The following is a 14,860-nucleotide window of genomic DNA, read 5'->3' as shown; positions in this document are numbered from 1 at the left end:
TACAGTTTTCATTTTGAGTTTCTCTCCCAGTTTGTTGTCTCCTACTTCTTAAAGTTCACCCTTTCCAGGTCCCTCGAATTTCTTCTGCTGCTCTCCATATGACAATGTGCAAAGCAGAGGGTAAAGAAAAACAAAGACAAAGAGAGGTGAAGTTCAGCAAGACAAAATAGAGTTAGAAGACAAAGATCAAAATGACGCAAGTGGGAAATAAAAGCGGAGAAGGGAAACCAAGGTCTGAGAGAGTGGGTTCAAAACAGAAAATGGAGGAGAGAGAAATGAACACGAAAGTGAAAGAAAGAAATCACGTTCGTATGTTTTGGTCCTGTCCAAAACTGGAGGATTACTGGAAGGAGGTTTTAAGGGTAATCTCTAAAGTGTTGCACGCAAAAATGGACAAGGGCCCTGGGGAGGCCATATTCGGGGTGTCAGGCCAGCCGTGGTTGGAAATGGGCGTGGAGGCAGATGTTGTAGCCTCGGCCTCGGCGATTGCCCGGAGGTGGATCCTGTTGGGATGGAGATCAACCTCTCCATCCTGTGCCCTGGCATGGCGGCGGGGGGGGGGGGGGGGGGGGGGGGGGCTGCTGCTGGAATTCTTGATGCTTGAAAAGGTCAATTTTGAACTGAGGGGAAGGATGGAGGGGTTCTACAATACATGGGCATTATTCATTGTCACTTTTGAGAATTGCATCACATTGAAAATGGGGGGGCTGGGAGGATTGGCTGGAGAGGGACTGTATGTGTTCATGGTGACTATGGGTGATTCCTGATTCCTTCTTGACTCTTGAGAAGGTTAAGTTTGAACCGAGGGAAGGATGGAGCGGTTCTACAATTCATGGGCATTATTCATTGTGCACTTTCAAGAACTGGATAATATCAAACATCAGTTGGGAAGGTTGAGGGGGAGGGGACTGTCCGTGTTAATGGTGACTATGGGTGATTCCTGATTCCTTTTTGTCATTGTTTGCGTTAACATGGGGACTGGGCAGCACGGTGGCCTAGTGGTTAGCACAGCTGCCTCACGGCGCTGAGGTCCCAGGTTCGATCCCGGCTCTGGGTCACTGTCCGTGCGGAGTTTGCACATTCTCCCCGTGTCTGCGTGGGTTTCGCCCCCACAACCCAAAAATGTGCAGGTTAGGTGGATTGGACACGCTAAATTGCCCCTTAATTGGAAAAAATAATTGGGTAATCTAAATTTATTTTTTTTTAAAAACATGGGGGCTAATGTTTGGGGGTTTGATGGGAGGATGGGATCGTTGCTATTGATATGGGGATTGACAATACATTCATTTCTGATTATTGTTTATTGTTGGGTCTAAATTTGAGAGAAAATATGAAAAAGGAGGAGAATAAAAATATTTTAAAAGAAAAAAAGTGAAAGAAAGAACAGAAGAGCAGCAGAAAAGAGAGAATTAGAACTGGAGGAAGCAAATTAGTGAAGCACAGGTGAGTAAGTGAGCAAGTTCAAAATGAAGGCAGGAAAAGAGAGAAAGCAAAACGTACAGAAGCATCATCGTTTGATTAAAGCACAGAAGGAGGCCATTTGGCCCATCCTGCATGTGTCAGTTCTCTGGTGGAGCAAATCAACCTGTCCCACTAACCATTGACCCCTCCACTATCGTTTCCTGTGGCCCCTGCAAGTTTGCTTCTCTTCAGCTCCTTACCTAGTTCCTTTTGAATCGGCCTCCACCGCACTTTGAGGCAGTGCATCCCAACCACCGGCTGATCAAAAAGATTTTCCGCAGATCACCGTTGTCTTTTCGGCAGTTGCCTTAAATCTGTATTCTCTAGTTCCCAACCTTTTCACCAGTGGGAACATTTTCTCTATCTACTCTGTCTAGGTCCCTCATGGTTTTGAACACCTCCATCGAATCTCCTCTCAACCTGTTCTTTTCCAAGGACAATAATCCTAGCTTCTCCAATCGATCCACATAGCTTAAGTCCTGCAAAACTATTCACTGTTGCTCAGCCAATTTGGTATCCATGCTGCCTCTGTGCCTTTTATCCCATAGCCGTCAGCCATGCCGGCAAGCCAATCATGTGACACTTTATCTATACACTTCAAATACATGACATTAATCAACCTGCTCTGTTTCCTCATCACAATACTCACCCAAAGTACTTTAGAGCCAACCAAGTTTATTTTAAGTGTAGCCTTTGTTGCAATGGTAAAAAAGCAGCAGCTAATTCTGTGCTCAGCGAATTCCTACAAACAGCAATGAGATAATAACCAGATCATCTTTCTTTGTGATGTTAATTGAGGGGAAAGTATTGGCTCGGAGACCAGGGATAACTCTCCTGTTCTTCTTTGAAATAGAAAACAAGTGGGCAGCACAGTGGCGCAGTGGTTAGCATTGCTGCCTCACGGCACTTAGGACCCAGTTCGATCCCAGCTCTGGGTCACTGTCCGTGTGGAGTTTGCACATTCTCCCCATGTTTGCATGGGTTTTGCCCCCGCAACCCAAAGATGTGCTGGTTAGCTGGATTGGCCATGCTAAATTGCCCCTTAATTGGAAAAAATGAATTGGGCACTCTAAATTTATTTTTAAAAAGAAATAAGAGAATGAAAAACTGCTTCAGTACATAGAGATAAACCCACAAGTGAGATATGAGTGTGAGAAGGATATGTTTGCAGTGTCCCTACCATCATTTGGTCAGCAGCGCACCAATAGCATGAATTCCCACTTGGTACTAAAGTGTTTTAGCTGTCTGGGAGCAGCTTTTTCCCTCTATTGGACAGTATTGTTGTTACTGGCAAGGTAGCTCCAACTACATGGTTCAAATACATTATCAGCCTTAAACTTCATGGTCATAACACTTGCAATTGTGGGAAGATTGAGATCCATGTGTTGCTTTACCATTTTTTGCAACACAGACATTTTTATGAGGAATCATCCATCTCTGCTGTTATGTTGTATGAATTCCTTCTTGTCGCTGAAAACTGGGTCCCAGCTTTAATTTCCCTACCAGCTGGAAACCAGTGACTTGGCCGCAGTGATCATTTAATAATTACTTTCCTTTCTACTGCCATTTTCAATGCATTTTTTCTTACACCTTTTTAGGGTTTCCATGCCATGTATAATTGTTTGTTTTATGCTTTAGACAGATGTAAGTGCAATGCTTCTGCTAATGACATGCTATAGCGAGCCAATAAGACTGCTCAAGGGCATGCAAAGGTGATTTTTGTAATGTGTGCCTCACTTGCTTCATCTTAAGAAGTTTCGGTTCATTTCCTCCCCTCACCTTGAAACATTGGCTGACTGTGGAGAATAATGGGCCAAATCGACAGCATCATGTGATGGAATACCTTGCGCAGCTTTACCATACTAACTACTGGTTTAATTCGCTAACTGGAAAGTGCATCAAGCCATTTTTTTCTTTCCACTGACATATGACCTGTGAGATATTGTGCAAAATAATTCATCACGCAGGTTTGCTGCTGCAGTCTGGCGCAAATTGTGGAAGACAGCAACAGACACATTCCGATTTAAACACCCTAAAAATATTTAATACCGATTGCATGGCAGAAATGATCAATTATGTGAACAGCTGCAAAAGCTAGACTTCAAAAGGAAAAACTGTTTTACATGATGTGGTACTGTGTCAGACAGATCAAGACTGCCTTAGGTTTGATCTCTGTTCCACACTGAGATACTTCATCTCAGTCAGGGTTGCAATGGGAGTGTTACAATTGGCCTCTGTGTCAACAGGTCGGATGGAGAAAATTAAAATCAGCGCAAGTACCCACTAAATCACTACCCAGTGAACACTGTTGGAAAATATTTTTGTAGGGACTTTGAGTAACTGAATCAGAACAGGCCAAGATCGGATCCAGCCAATGATGCAATTAAAAAGCTTGTTAAAAAAGCCATTGATCAAAGCACGGGAAAGTTGGTGACATTTGTGGAACTGTACTTAACACAATTCACTTCTTAGGGGCTGGTTTAGCTCACTCAGCTAAATCACTGGCTTTTAAAGCAGGCTCACCAGGCCAGCAGCACGGTTCGATTCCTGTACCAGCCTCCCCGGACAGGCGCCGGAATGTGGCGACTAGGGGCTTTTCACAGTAACTTCATTGAAGCCTACTCGTTCATTTCATTTCTTTTGAGGAAGAAAGGTGGTAAATTTGGGAGGGGTGACATTCTAAACCCCTTCTGTATTTAGTTTCCTTTCCGTCCTGAGAGAATCTAATTTTATGGTTGTTTTGTCCTGACCAGGAGATCTATCTTTCTGAACAGAATTTTGATTATTTTCACTATCCTCATCTTGCTTTCCACTGATATTTTCTTGGCTTTAGGATGTTAAGCCCACCCACTCCTTGTTTATATTGGATCTCCCTACAATTGTTCTGTGTACTTTCAATCAGACAAATCAGCTTAACTTAAGTACCTGCTCATGTTAGACAGAACTGTAGTTTAGATTTCACCAAATGTTAAATCTAAAAAGGTGCCAGAAGTTTAAATAAAGAATGAATTTGACTTTTCAGTTTGATTCATTTTAAATAAAACTCTGAATGAAAAGGATTTTCTGACAATAGATTGCTGCTCAATGAAGACTTTTTCCGTTCCATAGGTTGGTTTCTGTGAATGTTTTACTTCCAGCTCCTCAGAAACAGAGGAATTGAAAGATTGCTTCAACAGGTGAGCACCCAGACTCCTGAAAGTCTTAGTGAAAATTGTTAGAACTGTATGTGCTGGGCAGCACGGTGGCACAGTGGTTAGCATTGCTGCATACGGCGCTGAGGACCTGGGTTCGAATCCCGGCTCTGGGTCACTGTCCGTGAGGAGTTTGCACATTCTCCCCGTGTCTGCATGGGTTTCACCCCCACAACCCAAAAGATGTGCAGGATAGGTGGATTGGCCACGCTAAATTGCCCCTTAATTGGAAAAAAATAATTGGGTACTCTAAATTTAAAAAAAGAACTGTATGTGCAATTACCCTTTAGGTCAGCTAATTCAGTGAAAAATCCACCCCTGAGGTTATATTGATGCCCAGAAGTTGAAGTACACTGCCCTGAATTTTAGGCTTGGCGTGGAACGGATATGGGTGTGAAATCCCTGCGATTGGCTCCCGACAGCAATTTCACGCTGGCTGGCCAGTTAACTGCTGGCTAGCGTGAAACTAGTGCTGCTGAGGGTAGTGGGAAAAGAGCAGGCACCAGGACAAATGAGGGTGCAGGCTGGGGGGTTTGAATGGAGAATCCTGGAGGCTGGCAATCATTGTGCAACAGCCTCAGGGAGCTGTGGTATGTTTCCAGGGGTCTGACCACCTTTCTTAGATCTTGTGCTGTCCATTGTGTCTGCAACATGTCATCCACACCTGCAGCCCATGCCAGGTGGGATGGGAATGGCTGGAGCCAGTCTGGCCCCTGCTTTTCCGATAATGCCTGCAAATTCTGTTCGAGGCGCTCAATGCCCAACGGGAAATATTGCTGCGTAGAGCGGAAATATTGAGGAAATATTGCTGCTGCGTAACAAACAATGAAGGGCAGCCCAGTGGCGCAGTAGTTAGCACTGCTGTCTCGTGACACCGAGGTCCTGGGTTTGACCCCGGCCCCGGCTCACTGTCCGTGTGGATTTTGCACATTCTCATCGAGGATGCGTGGTACTCATCCCCATAACCCAAAAAGATGTGTAGGGTAGGTGGATTGGCCTTGCTAAATTGCCCCTTACTTGGAAAAAAATAACTGGGTAGTCTAAATTTTAAAAAAATTTGACAAACAGGGCATGGACGAAGGTGGTAACTCCTGTCAGCGGCCATGATGGAGTGCAAAAGACCTGGATCCAATGCAGGAAGAAGTTGAATAGCCTTTTGAACTTTGCCAGAGCGAGTACTGAACCCAGCTATAACAATGGGAGATATGTTTGTGGGTGGCACCACTTGCTTGAGCTCATGGGTGTGCAAAGCAGAATGTAAATTGACACACAATTGGCCTTGAAACATTATATGTGATTAGGTCAGATGGCTGGCATGTATGTAAGGTTGAAGTCCAGCAATGTGATGGGCACCTGAATATGCATCTTTTGTGGGGAGGCCGGTATGTTCTGGCATATAAAAGGGGGGTGGGGGCCCATGAAAGCACTTCTGTCCTTACAGCAGAATAGGAATCACAATGTGCAGAATCATGATCAGACAGGTGGTGGTGTCCCTAATCTGCTGATATTAGTAAGAAGTCTTACAACACCAGGTTAAAGTCCAACAGGTTTGTTACAAACACCTGCTGATATTAAGTCAGGGAGAGGAGCAAGTACTCGAGATGGTGTGTGAACGTGGAGCCAGGTCCACTGGTCCCATAGAGGCAGGGGTCTCGGAGTAGGGTAAAAGCCCAGTGGACAAAGAAGAGATTGGGGGAGGATATGAGATATGTAGGATAATGGTTATAAGACTGACATGTGAAATCCACTTATCCCTGTTGTTCGTCTGTTCAGAAGTCTTTGCTTAACCAGATATTCATTCTGAGAAACAGACTGCGTGGACTTTGAGTTCAGAACACAGGACATCCTGAAGGGGGAGGGTGAACAGCCAGAGGTTGGAGTACACATAGGTACTAATGACATAGGCAGGAAGTGTGATGCATAGGAGAAGGAGTTCAGGGAATCAGGCAGTAAACTAACATGCAGGACCTCTAGGGTTGTAATCTCAGGATTACTCCCTGTGCCACGTGCCAGTGAGGTTAGAAATAGGAGGATAGTGCAGTTAAACACGTGGCTAAACCAGTGGTGTAGGAGAGAGGGTTTCAGATTTCTGGACCTTTGTGATCTCTTCCAGGGCCGGTGCGACCTGTACAAGAAGGACGGGTTGCATCTAAATTCGAGAGGCGCCAATATCCTGGCTGGAAGGTTTGCTAGTGTCACTCAGGAGGATTTAAACTAATATGGGTTCTTGTGTCCTATTTTGGGGCCTCACGGTAGCATGGTGGTTAGCATCAATGCTTCACAGCTCCAGGGTCCCAGGTTCGGTTCCCGGCTGTGTCACTGTCTGTGTGGAGTCTGCACGTCCTCCCCGTGTGTGCGTGGGTTTCCTCCGGGTGCTCCGGTTTCCTCCCACAGTCCAAAGATGTGCGGGTTAGGTGGATTGGCCATGCTAAATTGCCCGTAGTGTAAGGTTAATGGGGGGATTGTTGGGTTAGGGGTATACGGGTTACGTGGGTTTAAGTAGGGTGATCATTGCTCGGCACAACATCGAGGGCCGAAGGGCCTGTTCTGTGCTGTACTGTTCTATGTTCTATGGCAGGGGGGGTGGGAACCAGAGCGTTAGCTTAGTAGGTGTCATAACTGAAAGGGAAATAGAGAATAAAAATAAGAGAACATCACCCTCGGGTGGAGCAAAAAAAGTGGGAAGTGTGAGAAGGGAGATGGTCAATACAGGACTGAGGGCGGGCAGCATGGTGGCGCAGTGGGTTAGCCCTGCAGCCTCACGGCGCCGAGGTCCCAGGTTCAATCCCGGCCCTGGGTCACTGACCGTGTGGAGTTTGCACATTCTCCCCGTGTTTGCGTGGGTTTCGCCCCCACAACCCAAAGATGTGCAGAGTAGGTGGATTGGCTACGCTAAAAATTGCCCCTTAATTGGAAAAAATGAATTGGGTACTCTAAATTTATTTTTTTTTAAATACAGGACGTAGGGTATTGTACCTTAATGCGCACAGTATATGGAACAAGGTAAACAAGCTTGTTGTGCACATTGAAATTGGCCGGTATGATGTTGTGGGCATCACAGCTGCTGTGGCTGCAAGGGGATCAGGGCTGGACTAAATATACAAGGATATGTGTCCCATCGAAAGTACAGGCAGATGGGCAAAGGGGGCGGGGTTGCATTGTTAGTAAGGAATGAAGTTAAATCGATAGCAAGAAGCGATATAGAATCAGAAGGCACAGAATCTCTATGGGTAGAGTTGAGGAATCGCAAAGGCAAAAATACCCTGATGGGAATTACGTACAGGCACCCTCGCAGTAGTATGGATGTGGGGCATAAAATTAATCAGGAGATAGAGAAAGCATGTCAAAAAGGTAATATCACAATAATCATGGGCAACTTCAATATGCACGTGGACTGAGAAAATCAGGTTGGTAATGGATCCCAAGAAAAGGAATTTGTGGAATGTTTAAGAGATGGTTTTTTGGAGCAGCTTGTTTTAGAGCCCACTAGGGAACAGGCAATTCTAGATTTGGTGATGTGTAATGAGGCAGACTTGATTAGGGATCTTAATGTGAAGGAACCCTTAGGGAGCAGTGACCACAATATAATAGAATTTAGCCTGCAGTTTGAGAGGGAGAAGCTGGAGTCAGATGTAACGGTATTACAATTAAATAAGGGTAACTACAAAGACATGAGGGAGGAGCTGGCCAAAGTTGATTGGAAAAGGAGACTAGCAGGGAAGACAGTGGAACAGGAATTTTTGGGGGCTATTCGGGAAGCACAGCAGAAATTCATCCCAAGGAGGAGGAAACATGTTAAGGGCAGGACAAGGCATCCATGGTTGACAAGGGAAGTCAAGGACAGCATAAAAGCAAAAGAAAAAGCATACAAAGTGGCAAGGATTAGTGGGAAGCCAAAGGATTGGGCATCATTTAAAAGCGAGCAGAGGACAACTAAAAAAACAATAAGGGGAGAGCAGATGAAATATGAGGGCAAGCTAGCTAGTAATATAAAAGAAGATAGGAAGAGTTTCTTTCAATATATAAAAGAAAAGAGAGGCACAAATAGACATTGGACCACTGGAAAATGGGGCTGGAGAAGTAATAATAGGAAACAAAGAAATGGCAGACAAACTGAATAGTTACTTTGTATCAGTCTTCACCATAGAAGACACCAGTGGGATGCCAGAGCTCCATGAGAATGAGGGGGCAGAGGTGAGTGCAGTGGCAATCACAAAAAAGAAAATTCTGGGGCAACTGAAAGGTCTGAAGTTGGATAACTCACCTGGAGCGGATGGACTACACCCCAGGGTCCGAAAAGAGATAGCTGAAGAAATTGTGTAGGCATTGGTGGCGATCTTTCAGGAATCACTGGAGGCAGAAAGGGTCCCAGAGGATTAGAAAGTGCATAATGTAACACCACTCTTTTTGAAGGGAGGGAGGCAGAAGACGGGAAATTATAGGCCGGTCAGCCTGACTTTGGTCATTGGTAAGATTTTAGAGTCTGTTATTAAAGATGAGATCGCGAAGCATTGGAAGTGCATGGTAAAATTGGACTGAGTCAGCGCGGCTTTGTCAAAGGGAGGTTGTGTCTGACAAATCTGTTAGAGTTCTTTGAAGAGGTAACAAGGAAGTTAGACAAAGGAGAACCAGCTGACATGATTTATTTAGATTTCCAGAAGGCCTTTGACAAGGTGCCGCATAGGAGATTGTTAAATAAGTTAAGAGCCCATGGTGTTAAGGGTAAGATCCTGGCATGGATAGAGGATTGGCTGGCTGGCAGAAGGCAGAGATTGGGGATAAAGGGGTCTTTTTCAGGATGGTAGCCAGTGACTAGTGATGTGCCTCTGGGGTCTGTGCTGGGACCACAACATTTCACAATATACATTAATGATCTGGAAGAAGGAATTGAAGGAACTGTTGCTACGTTTGCAGATGATACAAAGATCTGTAGAGGGACAGGTAGTATTGAGGAAGCAGGAGGGCTGCAGAAGGATTTGGACAAGCTAGGAGAGTGGGCAGTGGCAGATGAATTACAATGTGGAAAAGTGTGAGGTTATGCACTTTGGAAGGAAGAATTTAGGCATAGACTATTTTCTAAATGGGGAAATGTTTAGGAAATAAGAAGCACAAAGGGACTTGGGAGTCCTTGCTCTTGATTCTCTTAAGGTTAGATTCTCTTAAGGTTAATGTGCAGTTTCAGTTGGCAGTTAAGAAGGCAAATCCAATGGGTGGGATTCTCCGAACCCCCGCCGGGTCGGAGAATCGCCCGGGGCCGGCGCCATTCCCGCCCCCGCCGTGTCCTGAATTCTCCGCCACCCGAGATTCGGCGGGGCGGGAATCGCGCTGCGCCGGTCGGCGGGCCCCCCGCGGTGATTCTCCGGCTCGCGATGGGCCGAAGTTCCGCCGCTGACAGGCCTCTCCTGCCGGCGGTAATCAAAACACCTACCTGACCGGCGGGATTGGCGGCGCGGGCGGGCGCCGGGGTCCTGGGGGGGGGCGCGGGGCGATCTGACCCCGGGGGGTGCCCCCACTGTGGCCTGGCCCGCGATCAGCCAGGAGCTTTGTGAGTATTTTCGCATCCACGTTCAGCAGTGAAACAGGTCTGTATGATCCACATTCCGTCAGGTCTTTATCTTTTTTGGGTAGCAATGAGACTGTAGCCTGCGCTAGAGTGTGTGTGGGGGGGGGGGGGGGGGGCAGGGTGCCACCTGCCAGTGAGTCTGCCAACATGTCTCTTAGGTGTGGGGCCAGACTGGTGTGAATTGTTTGTAGAAGTCCACTAAGAACCCGTCGGGTCCCGTTGCCTTTCCCGCCTGCATGGAGCTGATGCTCTCCACGATTTCCCCCATGTCTATTGGTGCTTCCAGCTCCCCCCGTCTGTCTTCCCCCACAACTGGTAGTTCCAGTCTGTCTAGGAACTGTTTCATCCCGCGCCCCCGTTGGGGGGCTTGGAGGCGTACAGTCCCCGGTAGAAGGTCTCAGATGCCCGATTGGCCTCCTTTGGTTCTGTTAACAGTCTGCCTCTGCTATCCTTTACCTGCGCTATTTCTTTCATAGCTGCCTACTTCCTCAGCTAGTGAGCCAATAGGTGGCCAGCCTTATCTCTGTGTTTGTAGTAGGTTCCCCTCGTCTGGCAGAGATGGTACACTGCTTTCCTAGTGGATAGCAGGTTAAAGACAATTTGCAGCTTTTTCCTCTCCGCACGATCAATTGCACGAACATTTGAGTTGGATACAACTGAGGCTTTATTGCTCGAAGATGTGTGGCCTCCCACAGCAGCTGGCGAAATGGCTGCAGCATGGAGGACACACATATTTATACTCCAGAGCCGGCAGGCAGGGACTACCGACGTATCTGTAGTACAGGTCCTACCATACATCCTCTAATAGAGGTGCAACAGTGGTTTACCACATTCACCCCCTGTTAAAATTGAGTCCGGCGGGGGTGGTGGAGAACTATATACAACAAATGGATTCTACATTTACAATATTCGATGGAGAGAAAAAGGAAGTGTCTTTTGAAGTCCAGTGGACCCGCTAGAAGTTTAACCGGTCCGAGGCCTTGATGTGCCGCTGGAAGCGACGTAGTGGTGGCAGCGATGCCGATGCTGGTCTGATGTCCAGTGACTCCGGGAGCGTGCCGAAATCCTCTTCACCCTCGGGCGTGGGCAGGGGGAGGACTGATGGTCCTGGGGGGGTTGCTGCTGGGAACGCCGGGGGAGGGGAGGGTGGCGCCGGGCCGCAGGGGTGTGTGTGTGTGGAACCTGCTGGTGCCAGGTCACTGAGGGAGACAGTATCCTGGCAGCCGTCGGGGTACGCCACGTAGGCATACTGGGGGTTTGCATGGAGCAATTGCACCCTCTCCACTAACGGGTCTGCCTTGTGGAGTCGAACGTGCCCACGGAGCAGGACGGGTCCTGGAGCTGCGAGCCAAGTCGGGAGCGACACACTGGATGTGGACTCGTCGCTGGTGTCCGGAGAGCCCGGGGGGCACAGATCCTGGAACGCTGGCGGTGCCCATGTACCGTGGGGAAGACAAGATGGTGGCGCCTGAAGATCTTGAGGACAAAATGGCGGCGCCCATGCGCCGCACGTGCCGGGGGTTGAACAAGATGGCGGCGCCCATGGGCCGCACGTGTTGCTCGGAGGGGGAAGTGGCGGCAGCCACTGGCCGCGCGTAGTCAGGGGAGGTGAAGATGGCGGCGCCCATTGTCCGTAAATGAGGGAAGTGGGGCGATAGTGGCAACTGTGCGGGCCTGGCACACCGTGGCGAAGTGCCCCTTCTTGCCGCAAGCCTTACAAAGGGCAGCGCGGGCCGGGCAGCGTTGGCGGGGGTGTTTCTGCTTGCCGCAAAAGTAACATCGGGAACCCCTGGGGTTCGCTGGCTGGCGCATGGTGCAGGCGTATTGGCTGGGTCAGGCCCCACTGGGGCTGCCATCTGTGGGGTCCACGATGTGTAGGAGGGGTGGGCCGCTCGGCTGGCGGTGTGGGCCTGAACGTTGCGCGAGGCGACCGTCATAGTGAGCGCTAGCTTCTTTGTCTCTGCTCGGTCGAGCGTGGCCCCTTCTAACAGTCGCTGGAGTATGAGGTCCAACCCAATCCCCGTAACAAACGCGTCCCGCATGAGGAGGTTTGAATGTTCAGTGGCCGTAACAGCCTGACAGTCACAGTTCAGGACGAGTGGGATTAGGGCCCGCCAGAAGTCTTCTATGGACGTTCCAGGGAGTTGAGAGCGAGTGGCGAGTGCGTGCCTGGCGAAGAGCATATTCGTCTTCTGAGCGTAATTCTCTTTGAGAAGCATCATGGCTTTGGCGTAGTTCAGCGCGTCCTGGATTAGCGGAAAGACGCTGGAGCTCAACCTTGAGTATAGGATCTGTATCTTCTGAGCCTCTGTCGGAGGGGTGGTCGCTGTGTTGAAAGTCCTTTTTGGCGTCGCTTGAATGCGGATCCAGCTGCAGGCGATCCGGTTTGATAAGGAGGTCCACCTTTTGAAAATCTTAGAGCAATAAATTGATGCACGATTAATTGCGCGAACATTTGAGTTGGGTACAACTGAGGCTTTATTGCTCTAAGATGTGTGGCCTTCCACAGCAGCTGGTGAAATGGCTGCAGCATGGAGGACACACATATTTATACTCAGGGACTACCAACGTACTTGTAGTACAGGTCCTACCATACATCACCTAATAGAGGTGCAACAGTGGTTTACCACAGCCAGCAGCTCTAAGGTCGGGGACTCAGAGTATTTTCTATCGACTGCCAGAATGGAGTCCACTATCTGTTGCTGGCCACCCTCAGGGCCGGTGCTAGGAATTGCGGGCCCAATTAGAAAAGTGATGGCGGGGCCCCTACTCTACAAAAGTAAAAATTTATGTATGTTTATATTTCGTGTAGTATGCTCGTCTTTAACCAAAAAAAAACATTAAATGCTTGATATACTAAAATTTTGAAACTTACTTACCCGGGTGGAAGGATTTGGCGGTGCAGGGCTGAAGGATTTGTCGACGGTAATGCGGTGCGTTCCCCAAAAGTAAAAACTACCCTATAGTTCCTCTTAGAATACAGAAAAGGCTTCAAACGGTAACTCTGTCGCCGCTGGCGCGGGGCCCCCTTAAGGTGCGGGGCCCAATTTGATGAAATTGGTCAAATAGGCTTAAAACCGGCCCTGGCCACCCTCTCTTCCTTATCTCTGCTTGCCTTGTTGGCTCTGATCTCTCCTCTGATCATAGTCTTCAGTGCCTTCCCGTTTTGGTTTTTACTAACGTAATTGCCTGTGGCCCGCGATATTTTTTGGCAGAAGGCCTTGTCGGCCAGGAGACACGTGTCCTGCCTCCATGTGGAGCGTTGAGCCCGACCTGTACACCCATATGATATGGAGCGTGGTCGGACATAGCGATTGCGGAATAGTCTGTTCCCATGATCCCTGGAAGCACCGATTCCCCCACTGCAAAGAAGTCGATACGGGTGTATACCTTGAGCACCTGCGAAAAGAACGAGAACTCCTTTTCTCCCGGGTGCAGGAACCTCCATGGGTCCACCGCCCCCATCTGTTCCATGGAGGCTCCTAGCTCCCTAGCCATGCCAGACTTTTCCTCGTTCTGGGATTTGATCGGTTGGTCAGTGGGTCCAGCACGCAGTTAAAGTCACCCCCCCATAATCAGTCGGTGTGTGTCAAGTCGGGGATTTCCGCCATCGTCTTCTTTATGAATTCTGTGTCGTCCCAGTTGGGAGCATACACATTTACCAGTACGACCGGTGCCCCTTCCAGGACACCACTGACCATGACGTACCATACCCCTGGGCCTGTGACTGTCTTGGTTTCCGTAAACCTCATCCTTTTGCTAATTAATATTGCTAACCCCCTGGCTCTCCTTCCGTAGCATGAATGGTACGTCTGTCCCACCCAGCCCTTCCTTACCAGCAGTCGGTCCTTCTCCCTCAGGTGCCTCTCTTGTCGGTAGATTATGTCTGCTTTTAGGCTTCTTATGTGGGCAAAGACTCTGGATCCTTTCACTTGGCCGTTGAGTCCCCCTACATTCCATGTAACAATCCTGGGGGGGGGTTTCTGACCCCTGAACCTGCGGGAACACCCAAACTTACCTGGTGGATGCGCCCCTGCACTCCGGGGTTTCCCTATGTCCAGGGGGCACCCTATGTGGCCGATAGCTGTGTGTACGCCACTATGGTGCCCCCCTGCACCCCAGGGTCTCCCTCTGGTCTCATGCCCTCCCAAGTGGCTGTTTGCAGCGCCCTCTTGGTTCCTCGCCCTGCTCCATGCCCGCCAAGGCCTATGTCTGCACTGCTTCACTATCTCGCCCTTCTCTTTGCTTATCTTTTGTTCTGTGCTCTCCCTCAGACTCTTCTCCCCCCCTAGCTCCTGTCCCTCTGTCCCCCATGCTGTGTTCTCCCCCCCCCCTGCTCCCCCCCCATCCCCTACTTGTGCCAGGCGTTCCCTCTCCCCTGAGAGGCGCGCCGTGGCCCTCCCTTCCTTTCTGCCCTCCCGTGCTGGCCCACCTCACTAGTACGGTGGCCCTCCTCACAGTTCGCCTAGTTCTGACCCTGTTTCACCTTCCTCCTGCTGGCCCTTGTCTCGCCCTCCTGTCTGCTTTTCTCACTCTCATTCCCCCATTTCATTGAGGGAGGAGACAAGCTTTGAAACGAGGCAACACAGTCCCGCGCAAGACATAAAACACATGTGCACAGTTCATGATCCCACTATCCTTGTTT

The sequence above is a fragment of the Scyliorhinus canicula genome, chromosome 4 (assembly GCF_902713615.1).
Source record: "Scyliorhinus canicula chromosome 4, sScyCan1.1, whole genome shotgun sequence".
Taxonomy (NCBI): Eukaryota; Metazoa; Chordata; class Chondrichthyes; order Carcharhiniformes; family Scyliorhinidae; genus Scyliorhinus; species Scyliorhinus canicula.
This window is presented reverse-complemented; position numbering follows the sequence as displayed.